A 26557-nucleotide genomic window follows, 5' to 3' on the forward strand; every position below is an offset into this window, starting at 1 on the left:
GACATAAAACGTTAACCATCACAAAAGGGTTCCAACACTTAAAAAGCAGGAAAAAGTGAAAATCCTCAGTTCATAGCATGATAAGGAGGTAGTGATAGTTGTGTGGATGTTCTGTAAATTGTGACAGAGGCCTTGTTGGCCAGTTTTCCCAACCACACAGCCATAGTTTATCCTCTTAATTGTTGAGAAGTCTTTACATGACATCCTATATTAACAAGGTCTAAGTGTTTTAAGAAAATATCCACATGCATAATCTCCGTGATTTTCAAAGACTTTGTATCAACTCTTCCCTTTGCTAGCTTTTACTACTACTCCAGTAAACCCTACCCCACTCCCAGCAAATGCCATGACCTTTGCAACACTGCACTGGCCAGTCTGTCCTTCTGCCTGTCTCCCCTGGTCCCCTGGAAAAATCAAGTTGGATTGTTTTAGGTAATTTATTTGCGTGGGATTGGCTTTTGTTTTTGTCTATATACTTGATCATTGCTTCTTAAGGTTTAGTGAGTATTACCTGGAAAGTTTTTGATACACAAACTCCCGGGCCCTGGTCCCAGATAGTAGGTCAGGCGTGAGGGATCAGATAATTTACACTTCTAACAAGATATCAGGTTGCTAATTGAAGGACTTTAATTAGAGTAGTGCTGTTCTGGATGGTACTTGCAAAACCAATAGGATTTGTTTACATTTAGTATAACATATGATAGCCTTTTCATTGACATCTTATGGTTTCAAAATAAATATTTTATTATTTGAATCCTTTTGACCATTGGTTATTTCTCACTAAGTTGTTGGCTCTTTGAGGACCAACTTGTACTCAGATTTTGATTCATTGTAAAGGCAGTTCCCACCATGCTCAGCAAGTATATGTTGACTGAATGAAATAGGAAGGAAGAAATGATCAGTTGATGGAGGTCCACAGTACTCAAGGCTCCATGCTTACCCCTCACACCCTTATGCCACATTTCATCCAAACCCTGGAAATTGTGATCTCTCTCACTTCCTGCAGCAACTCACTGGCAGCCTTGAGACCACCCTGCCTCAGGCTGAGAAGTGAGAAATTCTGAAAGCAATCGAACACTGTAAATTTTCACAGCAGTTCGGCTGGAAGCTGTTGGGCACAGATGTTTCTGTAATTGTGATACGCTGGGAACTTTCTCCAGGCTCCAAGCACACAGGGCCTCGGCTTCATTCTTCCACCTGGGTGCCTCAGTGGGCGAGTCTCACTGTATTGAGGCTGTAATGGGAACCAGGTGGCAGCATGTGTCTGCCTTAAAAGAGCTGAGCAAGATTCATGTCCCAGTCCTGGTCACTCCTTCCTCTGGCCCCAACTCACTCCTCAGGGAGCTGGCTTTGGTGACGGCAGGTCTCTCTGCTTACTACAAAGTGGAGGGGTTCTCAGTCCTTGTCCAAGATGGGAATGGAATCTTGTGTTTGCTGTTGGGTGGAGCCATGGAGGCCTTTCAGCTGCTCTTTGATAGGCTGTAAGAAAAGAATCAGGAAAAGGCCTTGGTGGCAGGAGAGAATACAACTCTTCCAAATGACCTCTGTGTGATCAGGATCCTTACCGTCATTTAAAAATCCATGGAAGGGTTTTGAAACTTGTGACATATTCCTTCCAAACTGAATTTACTTTTAGCATGTAGTATTCCTGCCTTTAATTAGAGATAGCCCCCCTTTGCTTCAGGGCTCTTCCTGCTTGGGGAAACATGAGGAAGACTATGAATAGCACAGGGGAAACATCTGCCACTGCTTGAAATGTACCCAACAAAACTGATAAAAGTTCAATGACCAGGGAACATTCTTCACAAATGTTCCCAGCTGGGATAACCTTAACCTGTGCATACTGTAGCCAAAGGTGTAACGAGGACAGAGGATGAAGGATGTAGAACTGGACACCTAGGAAGAGGAAACAGACATTTCTTGGGAGGACCACATGCAGTAGTTAGCCTCTTGCCCAGGTGACTCAGGCTAAGTGTCTGCTCTTGTGCTTATAACTGTCAGTGTTGCTGTGTAACAAATGTTCTTCCACTTCTTTTCACAGGACATTTTCTTAACACAGCTGTTGAAGGACTTGTTTTTATGTACCCTCATATAACCTTTATGTCTTAATTTATTGCTGATGGGTAACATTATTTACACAACTGTTAAACAAAACAAATTTACACTTAACAGTATTCACAAATCTTCTAAGAACCAAAAGACATATTTACTTCCAGTTGTAGCTTTTATGAAGAACATGTTCCATATTAAAGTAGAGTTAGATCTTTCTTCTTGGTTCCCATTTTTCACCATGTTGTTATTTCTTCAAAAAAAGTGACTTGTTCAGTTTTTTAAATCTATAATCTCTTTGTAGCTAAAAGAAAAAAAAAAATTCCAAGAAGGAGTATTTGCTGTAACTGTAGCTCAGTGAGGTAACTGGTAAGATAAAGTTAAAAGAAGCTCCCATTAAAAAAGAAAAGAACAGACAAACTATTAGAAATAATGAGAAAGTTCTGTAAGTTTTCTGTCAGATCAGCTTACATATATTTAACATGATTTTTTATTAGTAATAATCAACTATCAACTAAAACATAGAAGAGAAGGTAACCTTCATAATGTCAATAAAGACGATAAGGTATCTAGGAGTTAGCTTAATCAAGAATACACAAGATTTCTATGGAAAAACATTAAATTTTATTGGAGTGCATAGAAAATGATTTATTTAAATGGAGAGATAGCCCTTGTTCTTGTATGGAATGAGTCAATCTTATCAAGTTGTTTTCTCCCCAAATTAATTTACAAATTCAATACAGTTTCATTTAAAATTACAAGGTGATATTTTGAAGCAATTGATAAAAATATTCTAAGAATATATGGAAGAATTAAGGTCTATGAATAACTAAGTGAATTTTAAAAAATTAAAGAGAATATTTTTCTTGCCAGAGAGTCATGTTACAAAGAGTGATATTTGTGTAAAAGAAAAAATAATCCAATGAAACAGAAGAGAGAACTTGGAGACAGACAGATATCTGTATATCTAAAACATCTACATTTATGTCATTTGTATCTGTATGCATTATGTGGATATATCATCCATATATGTACATACTATATATGCATATCTAGCTCTATGTATACTTGTATCTACATCTGGGACTTTAACATTTCAGAAAACTGTCACAACAAATCAATGAAAGGAGGGAATAAATAATTTAATATTTGGATTTGGGAAAACTGCCTCACAATGTAAAGAAAAATAAAGCTAATAACATACAAAGATGAATTTCAGATGGATTAAAAACTTAGATGTGGAAGGAAATAAATACTACAATGCTAATTTAAGAAAATAAAGGAGAATACTTTTAAGGCCCAGGAGGGAGGAAGAACTTCTTAAATGAACCCATTAAAACATCATTGTAACTGACAGTACTTCAATTAAAACAAAAGCAAAACACAGTGCATAAGGCAGAAAAATTGATGAATTTGATCATGTCAAATTTAAGGACATATAAGGTTAATAACAGTTTAACAATCGGGGTAATATTCTTATAATGTCTAATATAGACAACATATTAATAGCTAGGACATAAAAACAACTCTTACAAAGCACTATATAAACGAGGAGCTCCAGCAGAAAAATGGGCCAAGGTTATGAATAAACCAATTTACTAGAGTAAATGAAGAGAAACAAATTAAATAATAAAATATAACTTCATATTTCTTATTCTGGCTAAAATGATGAAATTTGATAATGTCAAGTGTTAGGGACGGCAGGCGTATAGGGTAGGTCTCATGTTCTGCTTGGGGACTGCACACTGGGGCAGACATTCTGGAGAGCAGTCTGGCAGTGTTTGGCTAAGTCAAGTGTGCTCATACTCTGTGACCCAGCACAAAAACGCTCACACACGTCCATAGGCGACCTGTATGAGGCTGGGCGTGCAGCACCGTTTATGGTGGAAGGTGTTTGAGGCAACCCAGTGTCCATCCCTTGGGGAGTGGGTAGTTAAAATATAGGGCTGTTTATCATGGGGCACTATGCTGTAAGTTAGAAGCAATGGACTAAATATTGATGGACCTTAAAATATAGTGCATAATTAAAAATTGGGAAATTGAATGAGATTACACAAAACAATGCATATTTTACAAGAACAGATATAAACAGAAAGATGTGGACTAAACACATGAGAATGCTTAGGGTTAGAGGGACAGTGAGTCTGAAATAGGCATTAAAGGGGAAAAATAATAAAAGGACAGGGTGTACAAAATAATGACAATAATGTGCCCTAAACTGAGAAGAGTGATTAATTTTAAAAGTTTTAATCTTAAAAAATGAAGAAGGAAAAATTTTTAAAATTTCCATTTACAGTTGTCAATGTCTCTGCTTTTCTGTCTTTCTAAGTGAAATCAGGAGAACATTTTAGAGCACATCTCATTCTTTTCAGGAAAAACAACACTTGAATGACAACTTTGTCCTGTAAATCTAAGGCCAACCTCTGTGACTTCACCAAGTCAGTCTATCCTAGAACTGGTGGGGATGGTTGCTGATGGGTAATTTGTAGAAGGGCAGAAATCCTCCTTTAGGAGTAAAGAATTGAAACTAACTTCTTTTAGGGGGGACAATACTGGATCCAGATTATTTAGACTGAGTTTCCTCGAGACCGTATGCTCCCAAAGGGAACTCAGTGGAGTCTGGCCTGGTGACCAAATGCCAGGCTTTGAGGGAGTCTGCCAGGTGCTGCAGGGAGAGGAGGGATGGGGCTGGAGCTGGCATAGAGGTAAGCGAGGGCTGGGAGCTCCTCCCCTTGTCCAGCCCCTTCTGTCTCAGGGAGCAGTAGCTGAGCATGTGATGGGGAAGCAAAGACCTTGGGAGGCCAAGCTTGATTCATCCTTGGCCAAGCCCAACTCTGCAGTACCTTATGTGGAATTGTTTCTCTGGAAGAAACTCTACTGTTTGCATAGGAATTTGGACCAGAAGGGGTGTTATCACTGCTGTGTATCCAACTATATCTATTTTTGACAGAAATCAGTATGGCAAAGACAAGAGCCATAGCAATCAGACCCGGGGTTTTAGTTGTGGACAAATCTGATTCTCTGGTCCTCACTTTACTTGGAGTTTAAAAGTTGGAATGGCCCCTTTGGTTTTGAATAAACATTGGACTCATAGGCAATTCTAGGCCAAGAAAATCCCAAGAAAGAGAAACTGGATATCCTAATAATTTGGATAGTGATTTAAATGGTTAATTTGGATGTTAAGAAAAAAAGGGACAGTCCTTTGGTGAAGTGGGTAATACCGGTTACACAACCAGATTCCAGCACTTCAGTAAACAATTTAGAGTCCCCAGTATGTGCCAGGCATTATGCTAGAAAATGAGATGGATTCAAGATGACTCAGATATGACTTTCTCCTAGAGATCATAATGAAGTGATTTTTTTTTTTCCAGATAGCAAGAAATCAAGCTCCTTGGGGTTCATTGTGATCTTAATTGTAAAGTTAGGTTAAGGAGTGTCGTGCATTGGTTATTGAACTGGAGTTGACTGACCCTCAATAAAGGTCAGCGTGCTCATACTTCCTCTGTGGGTATCCTAAGACAACTCAGTTAAACTCTAGAATCAGTACAGCCGTAACCTCCCAGCCACTCATTTACCTGTGTTTGTTGTGGAGCTCTGGGCTTGACGTTCAGAGATGCCTGGGAGGGTGCTGTGGCTTTGTACTGCTTAGGTCCTGCTGTAGCACTGGGTCAGGGCAGTTGTTGGAAGAACGTCTCTGACAGAATTATCTTAACCTTCTGGGAAAGAAAGGCTTCACCTTGCAGGGACCTCTGTGGTCCTTTTTCTCTCCGGTCTGTTTGTTCTCTCCTTGCCTGTCATAACCATGTTTACGCACCACCCAACCCTTCCCATTAAAAATGACAGAGATGATGGGGCCCTAATGAATCACTCTCTAAGCATCTAAGTCACAATAATCAATTATAGCTCCCTGTCAGTAGGACAATGATCTCTGTGCATTGGTGATCTTTATATAAGTTTGTTAAGAGATCCATTAGGAGGGGGTGTGGACTCTCTCTCCTTTGATATATTGTTCTGACGAGAAGCCACATGCCTATGGGGCCCTTCACTCACAGGACTTAAAGCTTTGAGTCATAGATCGGCAGTGTGGGAATTAAGAGGACCTTTGGGATTCAACAAATTCTGCCCAAGAGAAGGTATCAGATTGTGTTGAAGGTGTTGCTTTCCTGCACGTTGTGGGGGAGGCTGCCATGTCTGGGGCTTCACTTTCTTCCTCTCCCTGAAGAATCTAACCTTTTATCCCATCTTGGCCCATCTCTAATTAGGGATTAGATAGACCTGACAAAGCTGTAGAGCAGAGTAGGTGAGTCAGCTAGCTATAAGGGTGATAAGTAATCTGGGGTAAAGGAAACATAGGATCCTGTTTAACGAAGAGCTCCCCATAGTTGAATATAGGGCAGAAATTCTCTAGGAATCATATATGTGAATGGGGGCAGACAGCTTTTTTAATTTGGGAAAGGATAAGAAAGCACGAGTCTTTGATCCTGAATAGGAAGAGGTGCCCAGAATTTCCACTAACGAAGTGGTGAGCTCACAGTGTATGCGGACAGGGCTGGATAGACACCTCCGGGCAGCATTGCCCTGGTGTGCCCCTTTCTGCTTGATCTGCTGTAGAGTCTTGCAGGGGCGCTGCCATCTCTCCTCTACAGGCTTTTGGGAGGGAAATGCACAGGGGTGTCTATTTGCAGAAATCTGCATGCGGAGGAATCCCAGAAGAGTGACCCTCGGGCACAAGGGTCCTCCTTACAGTTGCCCGTGTTTATTGCTACGTCTCCTGGTCCTTGTGGCCCTCAGCCTCTACCCTCTCCAGCTCTTCATCTGGGCTCTATTCTGTCCCCTGTAACAATCCCCAAGGAGGTAGGAAGAACCGAGTGAGTGCTCATTCCCTCCCTCCCCTCTCCACCTGATGAGGGTCTGCTCCTGAGACCCTCCCAGGTCTGAATCAGGTTCCCTAGACAACCACCAGGCCCTGGTGTCCCCCTCCCTCAGGTCAGTCTTACTCCATCCTTGTTCCTCATTAGTGAACGACTAAATGGCTGGGTCTGTACACTGCACCTTGTTTAATATTTGTAACAATCCAGTAAAAGAAAATTAGTATCCCAGTTTTACAGATAAGAACATTTTGGCTCATAAATTTTAAGTAATTTGCCCAAAATTAACTAATAAACGATACATCTGGAGTTTTGTCTTGAGCCTGTCAAACTCTACTTTATTTTTTTTTCCTTCTTTCTACTACCCTTTTAAGCTATTTGATGGTGTGGATGAGGTAGTTTCTTTCTTCTTAACTTGAATTCTTGGGCTGTTCACCAGTTCCCCACCAGGGGCCTCCTTGGCTTGTATGTCCACTCCGAACAGAAAGAAACTTTGAAGACGGGCCAACTGGGCCAGCTTCCAGCCCATTGCCAATCCATGAAATCAAGTGGCAAATATTAGTAGATGTTCTTGGCTGGGGATTTTTAAACCAGTGGAATCTTTCCTTTAGTGATTATGCACTTTTGATTTGTTCTTCAACATATTTGCTCACTTTTTTTGGTGCAAATTTCAGAATATTGATTTTTTTCTATCATTGTTGCCTAATTAAAGATTATTCTATTGCAAAGCAATGGTTAAAAAGAACTATTATCATTTACAACAACTTGTCTCTTGAGTGGGATTTATATTTCATTGGAAACTACAGAACTAAGACAACATTCTGAAATAAATTAGATGCTTCAGGGTCTTCCTCCATTTCAGATTTTTCATCCTAATAATTTCATTATTCTAATCAATTGTTTTTATAATTAGTAAATGTATGAATTTACTAATAACTGATTTTTAAAATCTGTTTATGTGTTAGGTTTACATATCTTTCATTTTTGAAAGAGTTCTTTTACTAAAAATGTTTGAAAACCACTGCATAGTCTCTCTGAAAGCCCTCATTTCCACCTCACTCTCGCTACGCCCACCTTTGTAAACCCCCTACCTGCTTGCTTTTGCTCCAGTCTTCATAGCTTAGCTCTGGCTCCTGAATTTTGGAATATCTTTGATTCCTTTCTTGCTATTTTGAAACCTGCATGGGGTTTTCAACTTTGTAAATTTCAGCATCTGCCATTCTTTCAGGTCAGGATTCTCCTTTTCAGTGCAGCCCTGCAGAAATAACTTCTGAGGCTGATCCTACAGGTGCATCCTGAGCTGGGTCCCCACACGGAGGTGTGGACTGGTCTAACTTTCTCCGTTCACTACTATCGGAGGGGGCCATCTGGGAGCCTCAGAGTTGGGGGCCTGAGTTTTACACTGTTCTCGCTCACACAGCAAGTGTGCACAGGGGCTGCAAAGCGGGCTTCTTGGCAGCAGGACCTACTACCCACTGCCTGATAATTTGGGGGGCATTTAAAACACAAAAATTTGCATTCTTCAAAGTGAGCAGTATTGGCAGAAGCACAGAGTTCCTGAGTGCATGCTGTACACTGTGCTATGTGGTTCCTTGTGCATTTTCTCTTGTTTGCTTCTGGTTTGAACTAAGTGGAATAAACAAAACAAAGAACCCATTAGAGAGCACTCGTGAGATTGGGTTGAAGAAGTTTGCTTTTATAGGGGAAGAAGTAAAGGGAAGTGTTTGCCACCAGGGCAGGGATTTATTTATTCTGCTGGTGGGTCTCAGATTACACCTAAGGGCTCTCCGATGCCTTTGGAGAGCCCTAAAGGATTCTAGGTACATGGGTGGGAGCACTGGCACTTTGAACAGAGCCAAGTGGATGATTTCTGAAAATGTTCAGGACACCCTCATTTGTCAAAGAACAAACAGCGTGAGAAGGCATGGTCTTTGTTTTCAAGGGGCTCATGAGCTGGCTGGGAAGAAAAGGGACGATCTATACAAAGTCATTAATGGTATAGTCATGCCTGACACAAACCTTCAGGGCCCAGGAGGATGAGTGATTTAGACGTGCTGGGGGTCTGGGCAGCCACTCAGGACAGTAGGGCTGGTCTGGGCCATGTCTGATGGGTGCTTCCTCATGTGCTCCCCTTTCCTGTCATTTCCCATGTCTTGTGTGCAGTCCTTGTCTCCACGGCACTTTCTGCTCCTGTCTTGCGAGGAGAGGAGCTCTATCCGTGTTACTTCAAGTCATGGCGGGGGGTGAGGGGGCGCGTGCTGGGTATAGAGGATCATGTGAGGGGTTCTTATAAGGAACAATAGGACAGTGGGAGCTCATAGTATTTAACCATTCTCTGACTCAATTTCTTCTAATGGGACTAATAATAGTGCCCATTCTCTGGGTTTTTGTTAAAAAATAAATTAGATAATCCATGTTTGGCTTAGCTCAGTGGGTGGTACTTAGTAGATTCTCAATATATGCAGTTTCTATGATCACTAATAATTTCTGGTTTCTTAGAACTTCTACTTGCTGTGGGCTCTGGGGCTCCATCTCTGTATTCCCCTCAATGACTCTGTCTTGGTTTCTGGACTTTTACTTCTTGTTGCCCTTGCCTGACTTTCTTCTTGTTTCCAATAGTGTCTTAGCAGTGACTCTGACTGTCTCAGAGCTCCTGTTTTGGGTTGGACCGGGTCGTGTGTGCCTGGCCATTTTATTAGCAGGCTTGCATTAGGTCTGTGCCCTCTGTGTGTCCAATCTCCAGGGACTATTGGCAGGAAGAAACATACTTAGAGGCCTGTCGGGTGGGTGGATCTTGGTGTTGTGCTATCCACCCCTCAGAATGCTAACCTTGTGCAGATATCTGCCCCATTCAGACCTACACACAATCTCATCTACTCAATGCGGAGAGGACACACAGATGAGGAATATAAGGTCCTTGTGAGACCTCACCATCAGGGAATGGTTTGGAGTGAAGGAAACTAGCATGCCCAGAAGACTATCACATATGTCATCTTCTGGGAGCAGAGTGAGGGGACAGGCTGGAGGCGTCAGTGGTGAGAAAAGAGATCCTGGGAGAGGACTTTGGGAGTCTCACAGGCAAACGGCAGCAAATATGTCAGATTTGGTGCTAAATGCTTTCATTACTCTTCACAGTGGGCCTGCAAGCACCATCACTATCTGAATCACACATGCGAAGGGACGGGTGTGCAGAAAGAGGAAGTGACCTGCTGTCGGTCACACAGTGCCAGTGAAAGCACTGGAAAAGGAGTGATTCAGAGCCAGGCGTGAAGGGTCCCACAACAAGAACAAGGGCACAGAGGGAAGAGATAGTTTAAGCTCATTCTGTCAGGAAAGGGATTTAACTGCCAGGTGGGATGGTTATTGGGACATTTTCTTGGCTGCCGTCTTGGATGCCCAAGCCTCGCTCCTCGGCCCTGTTCTCCTTCTCCCTCTAGCTCCTGCTTCACATGGACACCAGAGTGATCTTCCTGAAATCTCGGCCTCTTCATGTCACTTTTTTGCTTCAAGTGCTCCCACAACTCTAGAGCTCTCAGAATAAAGCTCAAACTCCTTAGTGCATCATTAAATAAACTTCCAATCTGGACTCATCCCACGTCCTTGACCTCTCCTTGATGCTCCCAAAGCTGCCACATTGAACTGCTCACCCTTCCCTAAACAGGCCATCTGTTTTCAAGACTGCATATGATTGGTAGGCCGTCATCCCTGTTCTGCCTGGAACACCATCTCTTACTGGCTAGCACTTTCTACTGAGCTCCTTTACAGGAGTTAATCTGTTAGCCTCCACAGGAACCCTGTCGAGCAGACACTTTTATTTCCATTTTATAGATGAGTAAACTGAGATTCAGGGAGGTTAAAATGCTTGCACAGGGTCACAGTCCTAGTAGGATCAGAGGCAGGGTTTCAACCTGGACAGCTTGACTTTAAGGCTTGTACTCTTCCCCCCGAGCCTGTGTGGTCTCCCTCCTCTGTCTTTGCACTGGGAGGATTCTTTCTTACTCTACGTGGACCAGATCAGATACCTCTTCTGTAGCATTTTCCTTGATTACTCCCTCACCCCCAAACCTCTCTGTTAGATGAGTCACCTCTCCACAGTGTTTTGTTCAATTCCATTATAGCATTCATCACATCTTATTAGAGTTATTTTTTTAGGGCTTTGCTATGGACTGAATGTTTGTGTCCCTCCCCAAATTCGTATGGTGAAGCCCCAACCCTCAATGTGAAGTGGAGCACAGGGTCCTGGATGGTGAGCCACCGTTCAGCAATCTTCCACAAGGGGAACTGAAATAGAGAGGTGTATTGTTCACAGGTCCGGGAAGAGGTGCACACAGGGCCACATGCGGAGGTCAAGGCAAGGTGCAGAGGGAGGGGCAGGACCACCTTGGGCACGTGCCTTTGTTAGGGTCTGTGGGGTGGAGTGCTTTGGGATTCTGGGATCCAAACCAAAGGGCAAGGTTTTGGTGAGCCCCGTGGGGTTGCATAAGGCAGATGGGCTGGGACGGGGGGCAATGTTGGTCACAAGGGCTGTTGGGGAAGTCCTGTTGGGAACGTTCATTTGTTCGCGGCACTGCGGCTGCTTTCTAAGGCATGTGCCTGCATCAGGGGCTAGTGTCAGTTTGCCGTGCCCGTGGTCTGCGTGGCTAAGTAAAATGGCAGCAACTGCATAAAGCGGATGCTGTGTGATCTTGGCCTGAGACTTGCAGCCTCTAGAACTGTGGGGAAATTGATGTCTGGTGTCTGAGCCACCCAGTGGATGGTGTTTTGTTATGGCACCTGTAGCAAACTAACAGCAGCTCTTTCTTCCCTGATTGGGTCTCCCTTCTGAATGTGAGCTACTGGTTGGCAGGAATCCTCTCTGTTAGTGGCCCTGTATTCCCAGCATCTCGCTTGGTGCCTACTGATTGAAAGCGTGGCACGCTGGAGGCTCTCGGGAAGTTGGTGGAATCCAGCCTCATTGTACCCTCACTCCCTGGGTCCCCAGGATCCCATGGCTCCATGTCGACCCAGAGCACCCTCCTCCTCTCCTGCCTGTGTTCACCTGTGCTCCAGGCCCCCGGGAGACTCTGGAGGCGGGGCTGTCTCTTCTGCATGGAGCTTTCACTGACTGCTGATTTACTAGCTCCTTGCAGAGGGCTTGGCGGCCTGCTGTCTCCTCTGGCCCTCGTAAAGCCGCCCCCCTCCGCTTCGCCCTGTGCCAGCAGCCGCCCCGCCCACTGCCTGGGCAGAATTTATGACAAGGATTCATCAGATTAGGAGGGATAGGACGTGGTACTTCTTCCACTGTGTGCAGAATGCAGTCTGACGACATTGCAGGTCCCTCTGCCTGCTGAGCAAACCCACGTGGTCGTGCTTGGCATTTTCCAACCCGAGGAGTCATTTGGAAACATTTTGATTTGACAAGAAATAACTATAAACATATTCTGGGGCTGAACAGAAATTTAACTTTTTCAGATCCTTCCTGTACCACCTCCTGCCAGGCTCTGGGGCTCCCCAGTGTTCTGCTCACAGCAGTTTGCTCTTTACCAGGACCTTGGGCTTACCTAAGGCAGCCCTGGGCTTGAGCCCAGCCTCCACTTTTCTCCTCCAAGAATGAAATATTCTCCCCAAGCCGGGGAAGCTGCTCACCCGCCCTCGGCCTGTGAGCATCTGTGAGAGCATCACCCCTTTCATAGTTTGACTACTTTGCTTCATAGAAAATTCTCCAAAACTTAAAAAATGTTTTACCTAACCTCTTATTTTTGCATCCACTGGGCTTCCTTCTGCCATTTTGGACAACAACAAAAGTGATAAAAGATCTGCTCCATGTTTTACACAGAAGTTTTTCACCAAAAAATGTTGTATTAGTAGACAGCAGTGGGTCTCATCCACCGAGCACTTATCAGGAGGCTGCTCTTCTGGGCACAGCAGAGGGAGAGATGTGCACAGGGTTGCTGCGTGGGATTTTGGGGTTATGTGCCGCACAGCTCCAGGGGGCTCCATGCACACAGACCGCGCAGCCTGCACAGTCATGGGGGGCTGTTTTGTGTGGACAGGGCATGCTCCTTGCCGTTGAAGCCCTTGCATAGTACTCAGGGATCTTCCAGGTCTTCTTTGCCCAGCTGACCCCCGTTGGCTCTCTTTCAGCAGTTCCCTCTTAGTCATGGTTTGGAGTTTGGTCACCATCTTGTTCTTTGTCCCTTGAACATGTTCTCATCTGTCAGGGTCCTTCTGCCAATGTGGGGCCTCCAAGTACAGTCTGAACACATCACCATGATTTAGGACGATCATCTCCATCTTGGACTTTGAACTCCTGTTCAAGCAACCCTCAGGGAAGGGCCATTGGCTAAGGTTTTGCTTCAGCGAGCGATTTCTAAAAATCAACGAGACTTGGAGATCATTTGACATGGATTAAAGGAAAGAGATACCTATTCTTCAGCCAAGCACATGGCACATGCCATTTAGGATTATGGTGATCTCCTTATATTCTTGTCTTCCTTATTAGTTTCTTTATAGGAGAGACTGAATTTTATTTGTCTGCATGTTTAGAGACAGCGGAGTACCTGGTCCAGGCAGCTGCTTGCTAAAGTGGAACAGATGACAGCTACTGGGTTCAGGCCTCGTTCTAGGTGTCCTGGTGGAGAAAACGTGGCTTCTGCTCTCACGGAGGCCTTGATGTCATCAGTGAGTGGCTAAGCAGTGACTTTAGAGGAGGTGACTTGGGGGAGGCAGAGCTCCTGAGGGATGCCCACCGTCTAGTGGGCTTTGCTGTGTCCTAGTGAAAGACTTTGGCCTCATCATCAGCGTGAGTGCCTTTTTTGACCTCCACGGCCAGAGAAGTTAACTCATAGCTATTTTTGGAAAGTCTAGACTTTCTAGGGACCATTTGAGGCATCAAGAGGAAAAGTCTTTGCAGGACTCATCTTTCGATTGAGCCCCAGTTTTCCCGGGGACACCACTGTCAGTTTGTTGTGGTTGTACAGGTCTGTGGGGGGGCAAGATGAAAGTGTGATTCGTCGCCCTCAGGTCACCTGCCCAGAGGTATTTGTGTTGGTGCCTACGTGAGAAAATCAGACATTGAAAATATCACAGTTAGGTCATGGGACAGAAAAAGCAAAGAGGGTGAGGTGAGGCTTTGCAGAGAAGGGAGGAAGCGGGGAGGGAGGGAGGCTGGGCCCTGGAGGGAAGGAGGTGTCTGTGCTGCCTGGAGGCCCTCTCTGTGGAGGGCTGACCAGGTCACCGGATCCCACAAGTGCTTTCCCGATCTCTCAGTGTCAGCCACAAGCTATAATAGCTCTCCCTCCCCTATTCCAGCTGAGTCCTTCCTGGTGCTCCAGGGCCCGGCAGAGCCAGGCCTTGACTGCTGCTCTCCCGACCCTCCGTTCTGCAGTTTTCCACAGCAACTCATTCACTGGTGTCCGTGCCATGATTTCAGTGGCTCTGACCACATAGTTCTCATCATTGGGCTGAAGAAAGGCCACTAGACTCAACTTCGGCTTAAGACAACAAACCAAAGCAACCTCAATTTTTGGTATACCTCCACACCTCTCCTCCCTTGCTTCTCTGTTTCGTTCCAGAATGCCTATAAGTCATTGCTGTGACATTTTATAAATTTAGTTGGAGGTTGAATTCATAATAGTATTTGGAAACTACCTTAATTTTATAATTAAAGATTAAGTGGCTCATTCAACCTTCTCCTTCTCTCCCCACAAATAATCTAGCAGTAAAACAAATCTCTGCTATTAAGTGGTATTTATTTAATTGTGATTTGCTGTAGAGCTGTTTAAGAGCGGGTCATTAGGTTAAAATCATTGTGCTTGTCCTCTGAGCAGAGGATGTCTCGCGCTGACTTACGTTGGGGTGTGCTTTCCCTGAAGCTGAGCTAACACAGCCATGTTTACATTACGCACATTCTCTAGCTGCTGACATTTTTTGTTCCTCCAGAAGGAAAGAGATGCAACGTAAACAAATGACCTTATTTGATGTGACGTGTCAGGTCAAGCTGGACCAATGGTTGATACTTTCCACTTGCACTAACTACATTTCCTTCCCCTCCTTCCTAATCTTCCTCTTCCCTAAGTCAATGTTGAAGAAGAAACTAGTCATTTCGGATGATCTGAATCCTTTGTAGCTTGTCCCGAGTCTCTGAAGCTGAATAGATGCTCGAGGGGCCAGTGACCCTGTAGGCTCCTTATGCCCAGACCTAAGAACACTACTTGAGCTCCTGGTTTTCTCTAAGTGAGTAGGAGTTTGCAAAACCACACAACTTTTTTTTTTTTTTCTGAAAGGTGGAAATAAGGCAGAGTCTGCACAGAATGGAAAAGGACATGCAGGGAGGGCAAGGCTCACCACAACCCCCACTTACCCCCCAGCCTTTCCTCTAATAGTTTTTCCAAAGTCCCTCATCTTCTTCCAACTCAGAGCCCTCTTGGCTTTGCATTTTCTAGGCAGATGTGAGAAGTGTCACCATGTTTCCTCAGAGGACCGGAGCAAGATAAATGGGCACTCCCGGAGCAGGACACCTGGATGGCAGTCTTATCTACAGCCCAAATGGGACCGCATGTGCCCGGTGTTTATTTATTCTCCTCCTGTTTGGAGACTTTCCCTGATTAATTACTTTCTAGTAATCGAGGCTGCTAACCAGTGTCTCATCTGATTAACCTGTAGTTCGGCCCTGGGTCCCAGAGGGTGGGCTGGCCATCCCGCCTGGGGAGTGAAGGAGGTCATTGGCCAGGGGCCCCTGGGATGCCAGTTTGGGGCTCGTTTATTTGCTTTAAGTCTTGTTTGCTATTCCTGCTGCAGTGACTGGCGACAGCTCCCCCCAAGTCCCATCCAATCTAATTGGCCTGCTGAAACAGCAGTGAGCACAAGATTTAAGAAATGTTTTCTTTGAAAACTTCTGGTCCGACAGACACTTTGAGATCACATTTCACCCTGTTTCAATTGCACGCCATTCCCTGGGCCCTTCAGGAGAAATATTGTAAGTGAGTCTTACAGGAGAACTGCTGCTTTGTGGTTTGGGGGGGCCGATGAGCTGGAGGCTGGAGGGGCGGCTGTGCCGAGGCAGCCCGGCATCTTCAGAATCTGGAGCCCCTGCCAATGTTAACACGTCCGAGGAGGTATTCAGTATCAAAGTCTCTAATATTTGGCTCCATAAACACGATACCGGTTGCAAAAACAAAGTTAAGGAGCTCATGCTGATTACTTCAATAAAAGCTGTTTAATTATGAACGTTTGGGAAATGAAGTTACCAACAGGACCAGGGGAGCTTTGGCGTCCAGTGTCCCTGCTCCCAGCATGCCACTGTTACACCAGATTGTCCACTCAGCTGAAAAGTCTGATGCTGAGCAGAGCACACCCTCAGCCCTGTGGGGGTACTACTTACTTGCCAGTAACAGTCGTCTTACTGCAGTGGCAAATTTGGGGAATTGATTAGTGATAGAATTATCAATGCTCTCAGTACCATTTTCAGGCCATCTGGGGGTTACCTGGGGTGGAGGTCCACGCTCCCAGTAGACCTGCATTTCTTTCTCGGTAGCTAGCTGACTTTTCCCCTCCAGAAGGCAGGGTTCCAGGACTAGGCAAAGTGGAAGAGAATTCTGAGCAGGGAGCCAGTGGGTCTGATTGTGACACATTTTGGAGTCCCCGGATGAGTTCTTCTTAATAACAGTTTAGGGAACGTAATCGTGTTAATGCTCCTGTGTAATTCTCGCCCTTTATGTGGTTATAAATAGTTATTTTATGTCACGTGGAATAGGTAGAACTATCCACGTAGAAGTTGAATGAACAAAAATCGGAGCTGAATTTGTGTTATGTGAGGAAAGAAATGTAGGACCTATGCGTTGTGAAGGAGTGAACTCTTCCTCAAAAGTGATTTTTTTCCCCATATATTGATGATTCTTTCTCAAAGAAGAAACTTTTTGTAGGCTAAACATTTCTGGTGCAGATCTTTAAAATTTGCTCTTACTCATCAGCAGATACTGAATACAAATTGTGCCTGACCAGCCCTGATGACGCCACGCTGTAAAACACTGAAACATTCAGAAACTCCTGAAGGACTCCTGGCTGTTGTGCCCGTGCACTGAAGCACAGTGACAGGCACTTCACTGAAATGCAAAGCGGGGACAGCTACAACTGCCTCCCGGTGCCATGATGATCAGTAGACGTGATGCATGTGAAAATCAGTTAGAAAATATAATATGCAATGCTGGCTATAGTTTTTTTCTGTCTTTATGTATTTTAGTTGCTTCTATGAAGATGTTTCAACTGCTGCTCATAGCTGCTTCCTTATTTTATGCTATACAGCTTAGGCGAAGACCTGAGGACACCAATCAGAGTGAATCATACAAATTTTTAGACTGCTACCTGTCACGGGAGACATTGCACAAAACAGAGAAAAGAGCACGGAATTTGTATCTAGAGAATCCTGAGTTCAAATCCTAGATCTTTCTTTAGTAAGTTGTGTCTCGCTGGGCAATGTTACTTAACATTCCTGGGCTTAGTTTTTCTGTTCTATAAAACAGGAATAACAATGCCTATAATGAAAATTTTGTGAGGCTTGTATTTTGCAGGTTGCCCCCCTCCCCCATGCCAGCGTCACTGGGCATTTGACATTTTAAGTCCTTTTTCAGGAGAATTTTCCTCTGTTAGGTTAATAGCTGTGCCCTAGATGGTTTGGGATTGCTGACATTCTGAATAACTATACAGTAATTTATGTTTATGGCCACTTGTGTAAGTGTGTATGTGTGTGTGTGTGTGTGTGTTGGGTCTTTGTGTCATAAGGATGTTCTGTGCTTTTGTAATGACTGAATATGTTCTTGATTTTTATTTCTCTTTAAACAATATAGCATTAATTCTCTTCTTTCAGTGCACAAGACAAAGACAATGAGCCAGGAAGAAATTCTGACTGTTGGGGCTAAGTTCTTGCTTTAAATTCAGGCTGCTTGAAGAAAGTCTGGAACCTCACAGGTGGCTGGTGAGATGCAATGAAGGGGAGGGGAATTGGGGGGGAAAAGGGAGGGAGGAGGGAGGGGGTGACTCTGGTGTTTTGTTGGCTGTCCTGGAGTTAGACTTCAGGCCCTGGGGCATTCACCTGGAGAACATGTGCCAAATCTTTTTTTTTTCCCAACTTATACTCAAAAATTCAAGTGAAAGGGTAACTTTTTATGCATGGTATACAAAGTTAAAATAACACCTTAAATTCCTCTGAGTATGAGTTTGTTTTCTCTCCAAATGGTCAGAGTTACTGAAAGAAACTTAGAAAGAAGGTTGTTTGAGGTTCACAGGACCGGGAGGAGTCCACTTAATCAGACCAGCTTTTGGGACTTCGAGAAGGAGCAGTGCAATGTTGTTACCTGACATTAGCATTACCAGTGTAATGCTAGTTCCCTGGGGCTGCCTGTGTCGTTCTTAACTGGAAACACCAGACTTTGTGGGGCAAGGAGAGGAGGCCAGGCTGGGAATCAAGCTGCCTCGCTCCTGGTCCAAGCTCTCCTGCTATTTGTGTGACCTGGGATAATTCGTTTACTAGCCCTCAGTCCAGTCCCTCATTTGTTTAGTAAGGCTAGTACCACTGATTCCTTAGAATCAAAGGTGAAGGTACAAACCAACTAGGTAATGAACTGTGCAAGAATTTTGCCAAGATTACAAAATGCTATACAAATTCAAAGGCTAATTAATGCTGCATAATTTAGCCACTTTTAAATCCTTCCAGACTCCATACATGGTATAACGCGCTGGAGCAACGATGGTCTTAGAGGCCATCTCATTTTGTGCTCTGATTTTACATACAGGAGTCTGAAGGAGAATTGCAAAGAGAAAGGGACTTGTCCACGGAGTAATATGGTATGTTAGTGCCAGGGCTATAGCTGGAACTAGGAGATTCCCCTGAGATGCTCCTGACAAGTGTCTCTGACAGAGAAAGCACATCATCCATAATGGCTGAGCTCAAATGAAACCACTTTGGGTGTTACGAAACAACGAAATTCACAGAGAATCCGGTGTGTCAAGAGAATGCAATTGTGAGGCCATCCTGCATTGCTTGGCTTTGTCTGGGATCTGCTGACTTTCCAGGCTGTTACAAGCTCTGTCCCCTTCGGGAAGCACACTCTTCAAGTTTCCTTTTTCCATCTTCTGACTTCCCACGTGACTGTGAGGTTTAGGGACTCAGCACACAGGGCTTTGAGCGGCTGGTCACCTGGTTATTTGGAGACAGATCCATGCCTTACCTCCTCATTTGGGAGAAAGGAGTGTGCCTAGGACAGAGCCAGCATCTGAGGAAGGACTGGCCTTGTAGGTGAGGGCCCTTGCCCAGGAGGGTTCCGTGTGTCTTTTTCCACAACAGCAAGGGCTCTGAAGAGCCTACCTGCGATGGTTCTCTGTTGATTGCCCTTCCTTTTATCCCAGATTTGGTTCTCCATAATGGACTTGTGGGGTACCCAACCCCAGCCCGAGTCCTAGACTCAGGCATCCCGTGAAATGTAATCAGCAGTGGCTAGGCAGTCGAGCTTCTATGGTGTAGTCACTAGATATTTTGAATTTTTGATGCTTTCATTTTCATTTTACATTGAAGCTTCTCTGCTTCTGCAACTCAGTAATTAATACCTCAGGCTGGGAAGCCTGCAGTCGGAGGTGGGAGGCTGTCTTCTCTGCTTCCTGTCTTGTGCTATTCTTGCACTCCCAGCATCTGTCCTGAGTTGGCTCTGGGTCTTCCAGGGCCGCAGGGAGTGAGTTAGGGAGCAAGGAAGGCGCTGCTGGATGGGGCCTACCACGATCAGAGACTGTCGCCCTCGGGGTTTGGTGGGAGCTTCGACACTCATACTGGGGATCAACTGCTCTTCCTTTAACTCAGTTGATGCCCCTTCAGATCAGCTACTTATGACTCCAGCCACCCATGTCTGGCCTTTCTTGGGGTTATCTTGCTGCCCAGCTTCCAGGAGGAGTCTTATTAACATGATATATTCTGGTATCTTTCTATAGGGTCCTTATGGAACTCCAGGAAAACTCCAAACCCAGGCCATTTCCAGGGCAGCCTCTCTCCTCCCTCTGCCTTTAAAGAGCCCATCACTGCCTCTCTCTCCTGGGCTTCTCTAGGCTTGGAACCAGCACCAGTCTCTGTTCCTTCAGACCCCAGATCAAGCTCTCCAAACTGGAATCCTGAAGCCTCCCACAGGTAAAAGGGATGCATTCCATTTCTTTTCCTCATGGGGTGTGTGTAGGGGTGGTGTAATGCTCAGTGTTCTTGCCACAGAAATCCCTTCTTCTAAGTCTCTTCAACCTCAAAGATTTCAGAAAGGATCTTGGACTAAGGATTGTAAATGTGACTTCTGAAACATTTCCTTTGCAAGTCCTGCACTGGTGGGTTAGCATCTTGTTTTATCATGTGTTACTGGGAAGAACCCCATTGTTAACTCCTGTTACCCTTCCACTTGAGGTGCAGGCAGATCACATGGGAACCTGCCTTTTCTGCCTTGTGGGCAGGTGTAAGGGATTTCAAAAGGGGTCATGGAAGGAAAGAAGCTTTTGCAAACTCTAACATCCTACAGAAATGTTGGGAATTATTCTTGACATCCTTTTTAATGCAAATCAGAAAATCTGATGTGTCAGTAAATCATGTTTCTATCCTTTAAAATACATTTTCGGAACTTTTAATGACACTAACTGGCATTTTTGGTCATTGAGGCAATTCATTAGCCAACAGTGATATCCAAGATTAGGCAGGTTCAGGCCACGTACATCTGTCTCTTTAAAAGAGAAACTCTACTTTTATTAATGACTGTCTTTATGTCAGAGGAGGTGGCCTTCAGTTACGCATAGGCACAGACCAAGAATATCTCACCACAGCCTTTGGTATGAATTCTTGGTACCCCAAAAAGAGGAAATATGTTTTTACATTTGTAAAGGAATCCAAGACCTTTATGGTCACCAAGAACCCATGAAAGCAATGAGCCATACATATGAAAGTGGTCTGTGGCTCTGGTCTTCAACAAGCCAGTCTCTCTGCGAGTCAGTTTGGGAAACAAACATGAGCAAGGAGGGCTTTGGGTGTGAGAGTGTGTGGTGTCTGTTGGTGAATGAGACTTCTCCTGAAGTCATCTGGCCTTCCTCTACACTTAATCTTTGGAAAAACATTAGTGTTTCAATAGGTTTATTTTATGTTTTTATATGCCAGACATCAACTACAGCAAGTAAATAAGCAAATGAGAAACAGGTAGAGCAAAAGCAGAGAAATGAGTGTATGTTTCCAATCCCCCATTTTTAAAGTTTGAAGTTTTAAATGTTAACCAAAAGGTGCTTCAGAGCTCTATGTACTTTCACCTGTACCTGTCCCAAGTGTATAGGCTCTCAGGAGGAATGAATGCCGGTATGAGAATCTTAGGTCTTTCCTGAATTTTCTAAATTGTAATTTCCAGATCTAGTGCCATATCTTTTCTTTATCTTTGCATGTATTAGCCTAGATAAACTGATCACGTGTGTGTGTGTGTGTGTGTGTGTGTGTATGGATTTTCAGAGGGGGGAGAGAGCGTGGTGTATAGGGGTTAATTCTATCCAACAGTTGGCACACAGGACTTATTACATAGCCCCCAAAGTGGCTGAGTCTGACAGTTAGTCTTTCAACAAGTATTTGTTATCTCCCATGTTCCAGGAACTCGGATAGTTTCTGGGGCTACACAGTTAATTAAACCCTGGTCCCTCAAGGTGCTTACATTGGAGCTGGATCTCTTTCACCGTTGTACATGGAGCACAGAGCTTGATGATTATTCACTATGATACACATTTATTCTTTATGTGGTACCCAAACGATGAGACAATCCTTGTTTAAACACATTTTAGAACTTTCATTTGAAAGTGCTTTTTCCATAAAACATTCCTGTGTGTAGAGGTCGTAGTTTTATGAGGAGCGGGGATTTTTCTTATGCAGATTTTCTTCATGAATTTGGAGTCACTGATGAAGTGGCAAGGGTGGGAGATTTAGTGGGTGGCAGGGAGATATACACAGCATCTTTGGAAATTGCCAAAATCAACACGAACAAGATGTTCACTCTCATAGCTTTCAGAATTTGGATCCAAAAAAGTATTGTGGTTATGTCTCGGACCAAGAGGCATTGTTTTTTATTTTACTGCAATGTTGCTGATTCTGCCGTTGGCAACAGAGCTTATCATACCATTCTTTTGGAGAGATAAAGCAAACTGTGTCTGGTTCGACTTCATTCTCAAGTGGGGCTGCCCATGGATCTGGAGTAATTAACTCAGTTGATGGGAATCTAGGGCCAATGAGGCCAAGTTGCTGTTCTGATTCCCAATTAGACATGAGTCACCTCCACACGAAAGAAAAGGGGATTCTTCCTTGCCTGTGGATGCCACATAATGCCAGCTGCCAAAGCCAATTACATGATTGTGAGAAGACACGGGGAGGGTGTGAAGACTTGGTCTCCCCAGTCACGTCTCCCAAAGGAATAGTTCAACATACTTTGTACAATGGCTTTATCAGTCCAGTTGCCAAGGTTTTGGCAAGCACTGCAGATTAATATCTACCCAAATGGAGCCCAGGTCCACTGACAGCTTCCATCAGCCAAGTGAGCAAGTCTGGTTCCAGGGCTTAACTTTGCCTTGATTTTTCCTGAGATAAGCGGCCCCAGTGCTTGTACTGCCAGAACTAGTTCCCTCTTCAGCAGGGTAGGATGCGAGCTGGTGTCTGAGTCTCCTAGGTATGCTGTGTGAATTAGGCTGGAAGTCTGCCTAAGAAGCGGGCCTCTGGTGTCTGCTTTTCCAGGTGTTAATCAGCATTTCGGACATGCCCTCAGACACTGTTTTTCTTGAGACCTCACAGTTTTTGAGAAAATAACATCGCCCAGTCACAACCCGCTTCTCGCCAAGATCTCCCATAAAATGTGCAACAAAGCAATACTTTAAAGACGGAACATTTCTTGTTGATGGAGTAGTCACCAAAGGTCCAATTTATCCAGAAAGATAGGAGACAAGAGAGTGATGGTTGAATGGCTGCACTAAATTGAGGTAGATGGAAAGAACAAATCGATCTAGGTAGCAGAGATTTGCAAAAGGATACAGTTCGCTGCTGGCCTAGAGAAGGAATAGGAGACAGATGAGAAGGTGGTGGGGCATGTGTCCCTAGTCAGTTCTACAATCCACGGTTGGGTTCCCTGGAGAAGGGGCTGGAAGGTGGCTCATGATCATGGAATATGCGTTGACTTAGCACGGGCCAGGCTTTCTAGTGGTGCAGTGGATGATGGGATCTTTTCAGCCATGCTTCACTACAGTGGCTTGGTAGATGTATAGGTAAACTTTCCACACTTTTCCAAACTAAATCATATGTTGTGCACTAAAGATAGAGTAGATATCCCTAGCTCAGACCTTTTCAGTATAAATTTCTTTGCAGTCATTCTTCTGTGTCTGATTATAAATTTTTATCAACTTCTTAAAAATAGCAATCATGCCCACATCCTTCTGAGACCAGACTGGATCCATGGTATCCTCCATACGGGTATTCAGCCTGGGCTGGAATTCCATTTACCACATGGAAGCCCCCTCATTAACAGTTGTTCCCATTGCCCAGAATCTCAGCACATAGGGCGGAAAAGAACCATGAGTGGTGCTTGAGTATGGTTTCCCAGAAAAAGCAAAAGATCTCAGTGGCCCATTCGTTCCCTTGGGGGATCCCCCAAAGGCTTTGGTCCCAATCTCTCTGATCTGACCTCAGTGACCCTACTGTGAATCCATGGCCTTCTCTTCCCCATCCACCTCACTGACAGACCAGTAAGCCACACACTTACAGAATGGAGGCTATCAGGGGGTGTATGTTCGCTCCTGCTTTTGTTCTTCTGTGTCTGTGTTTGTGTGTTTTTCAGTAGCTTACCACCTGGCTTAGCCAAGGCCACACAGCAGAAGGAGAGGACTTTATGAGGAAGTAGAGGAAAGGCATTGTCTAGAAGAGTTGTGGCCTCACAGGCAAACCCAACTTGCCTCCTGGGCGTCTGTGCCGTGCTCATGCGTGGATGTCACCAGCTTGTACCTCGGGGCGTCCTTCACTAGGTAGCCCAACAAGAAAGTCTGGAAGTTTCCTGTCACCCTGAGGGCACATTTTGCCTTTAACTGTTAAGCACCAATTACTCTGTCTCATTAGCACAGTTGTGTTCACATGGGGTTCAGGGGACCACTTAGCTCCTGAGCTGAGACTCAGCAGGCAGTCCTAGCTGGGCAGGAAGTCCCCGAGAAAGCATGGCCAAACCAGGGCGATGCATCCCTGCCAGGAGATACAGGTCTCCATGCACCCTCAAAAGACAATGGGAGAGGTGAGATTATCTCAGTATCAGGAGGCCTGGGCTTCTTGACTTTTATGTTCACGGTCCTTTGTTAATCCACCCGGGAGAATGAGAAGGGACAATGGACACCAGGCCACTCTGGTTGACACAGGTGTGTGAACTCTTTCCCCTCTTCTTTCCTGACCTGCCTGTGATCTTCTTGGGCATGTTATGTAGGGATGAAGTGGAAGTCCAGCCTCATAGTCTAATTACAGCCCTGGAACCTCTTCATTCTGCATTTGCTGTCACAGTTGACGTGGTTAAGACCCACTGGAGACCGCCAGGGCCCCCGTGTAGGGTATATCATTTCTTGAAAGACTCTATGCATGTATCATGGGTGAGCGCTTACAGTGTGGTTGCCTCATTCATTGTTCAATTGTTCTTTCCCTTTTGGACAGACACTGCCTGATATACAGGCCAAGCTTCAGGAGAGTGACTTCCAAATTACAGGGCAATTTTTAATTTGAACAAAGTGGTGCTCCTGGAAGTACCATCCTTCCTTGTCTTCTACCCAGTTACCGGGGGGGGGGGGGATGGGGCCCAGTTCTCATGGGGCCCAGCCGAGCCCTTCCCATCCCACCACAGCTGAGTCTACACCATGCACTGGATGAAAGGGGGGTCAGAAGAGAAGGCTGTGGCTTGAGTCAGTGTTGTCACTCACACACACACACGCGCGCGCGCAGGGGATGCTGTGGGGGCTCATGTTCCAAACAGCCAAGCCCTCCCTCCCTCCTGACCCAGACAGGAGTTTTGGGAAAGTATGTATTCTCTTCCCTTAGAATGTGACATTAGGATGTTGAAAGCCCTGCATCTGGTCAGTTGATCTTCTTGGGATTAGAGCAGCTTGTGTTGTATGGGTGCAGGCAGGGAGGATGACCTCACTGACCTCACTTATTAATCACCTGCTGTGTACAGACCAGGACGCCCTTTCACACAAACACTGTGGGGCGTGCACAGGTGTGAGGCAGGGGTGTGCACTGGAATGGATCAGTCTGGAGAAGATACAAGAAACAACAATGCATGTGGCAAATGACCGATGGCTCAACGGAGACAGAAGTTGTTGGGGAAGATTTCAGGGGGAAACTGGGTCTGCAGGTGGTAAAGATGTGAAATAAGGGAGGTGGTTTCTGCCTCACACAGAGCGGGGCTGGGACTAGCAACTGAAATCCCCATAGGCAACCAGATTTTCCAGAGATAAAGTGTTCACCTCAAGGCCACCTTCCCTGCAGTGGCAGGATAGATTTTAAAATAAATGTAGCTGCTTCAGCCGGGTGCCCTGCTGCTGGGCTGAGGGACTTCTCAGTGCATCCAGACACAGGGGCTGCTCTGGTCTGCTCACCTGTCCGGAATTGTCACGTTTTCGTTTTGATCTCTTCAGTGTTTTCTTTGACCATTTAAATGACAAAAGGGAATTTCTTGGAGGGGGAATGTGGAGAATATTTTTAGCATGAAGGACATTGAAAAAAAATAAGACAACTTCAAGAGTTTGAAATTTGACAGAAGCAGACGACATTTTCCATCCCCACCATGAAACTTTGCACAATTTCTTGGACCTTTAAATACCACAGATAAGCTTCAGTTTCTGGCCAGCGGAGAATGGGGTTCAGGCAGAGCTCTGTGGAGACTCAAAGTGACACCTGTGCAGGGGCTGCCAGTGGCTCTGCTATTTCAGGCCCAGATTTCCTCCTTTTACCCTAATGAACTGGACGCTAACCCTCTACGTGTAAGATTTGGCTTCAGAACACCCAGTTTTAAATTCCAGCTTCACCCATTTACTGGCTGCATGACCTTACGTGAGTCAGTGAGTTAACTTCTCTGAGCCTCTGTTTCCTCGTTTGTGAAGTTAGGATAGGTACCGTTCTAGACTCACGTAGGCCTTGGGAGGCTTATTGCTTTGCTGTAGTGTTTTGTGGGCCAAGTGTGGTGAGGGATGCTGGGCATGTGATGTGATGCTGGGCATGTGGTGTGGGGCTTGCGGCTTAATAAGAAGACAGATGATCAAAGCAATAATTCTAATACAATGTGAGAAGTGTGACAACGTGTTGCAAGTGATTTAATAGGTATCTATGTGTGCAGAGTTCAGAGAAGGCTGAGAGAAAAGTGCAGTGAGGGCAGTGGTAATGGGTCAGGAGGAGCTGATGTGAAGAGACGTTTGACCTGAGGCTGGAAGGGAGGAACTGGGGAAACGCGGATGGACATGGGAGGGCAACCTCAAGAGGCGACTCTGTCTGCACAAGGATAAGGAAATGCGGAGACACCTCGCGGGCTCAGGATGCTCATGCTGGGGCGGGACCCAAGTGTGTGGTCTGCGGGTGAGGCAGGAGGGCTGGCTGGAAGCGGAGAGCA

General features: G+C 45.1%; 1 long non-coding RNA gene across 7 annotated transcripts in view; it reads left to right on the plus strand.

Moving 5' to 3' along the window:
* Positions 1-26557, plus strand: part of LOC105092987 (uncharacterized) — a 283085-nt gene that overhangs the window by 26401 nt on the left and 230127 nt on the right. For 5 of the 7 annotated variants that reach the window (XR_010384267.1, XR_004141452.2, XR_010384264.1 and 2 more), the window contains 2 exons: positions 17761-17868; positions 19872-20064. This is a non-coding gene — a long non-coding RNA (uncharacterized LOC105092987). Of the gene's footprint in view, positions 1-17198; positions 17348-17760; positions 17869-19871; positions 20065-26557 lie in introns of all 7 variants that reach the window. The other 2 variants (XR_010384265.1, XR_010384268.1) reach the window with 2 other exon arrangements.

This window comes from Camelus dromedarius, chromosome 15 (assembly GCF_036321535.1).
Source record: "Camelus dromedarius isolate mCamDro1 chromosome 15, mCamDro1.pat, whole genome shotgun sequence".
Taxonomy (NCBI): Eukaryota; Metazoa; Chordata; class Mammalia; order Artiodactyla; family Camelidae; genus Camelus; species Camelus dromedarius.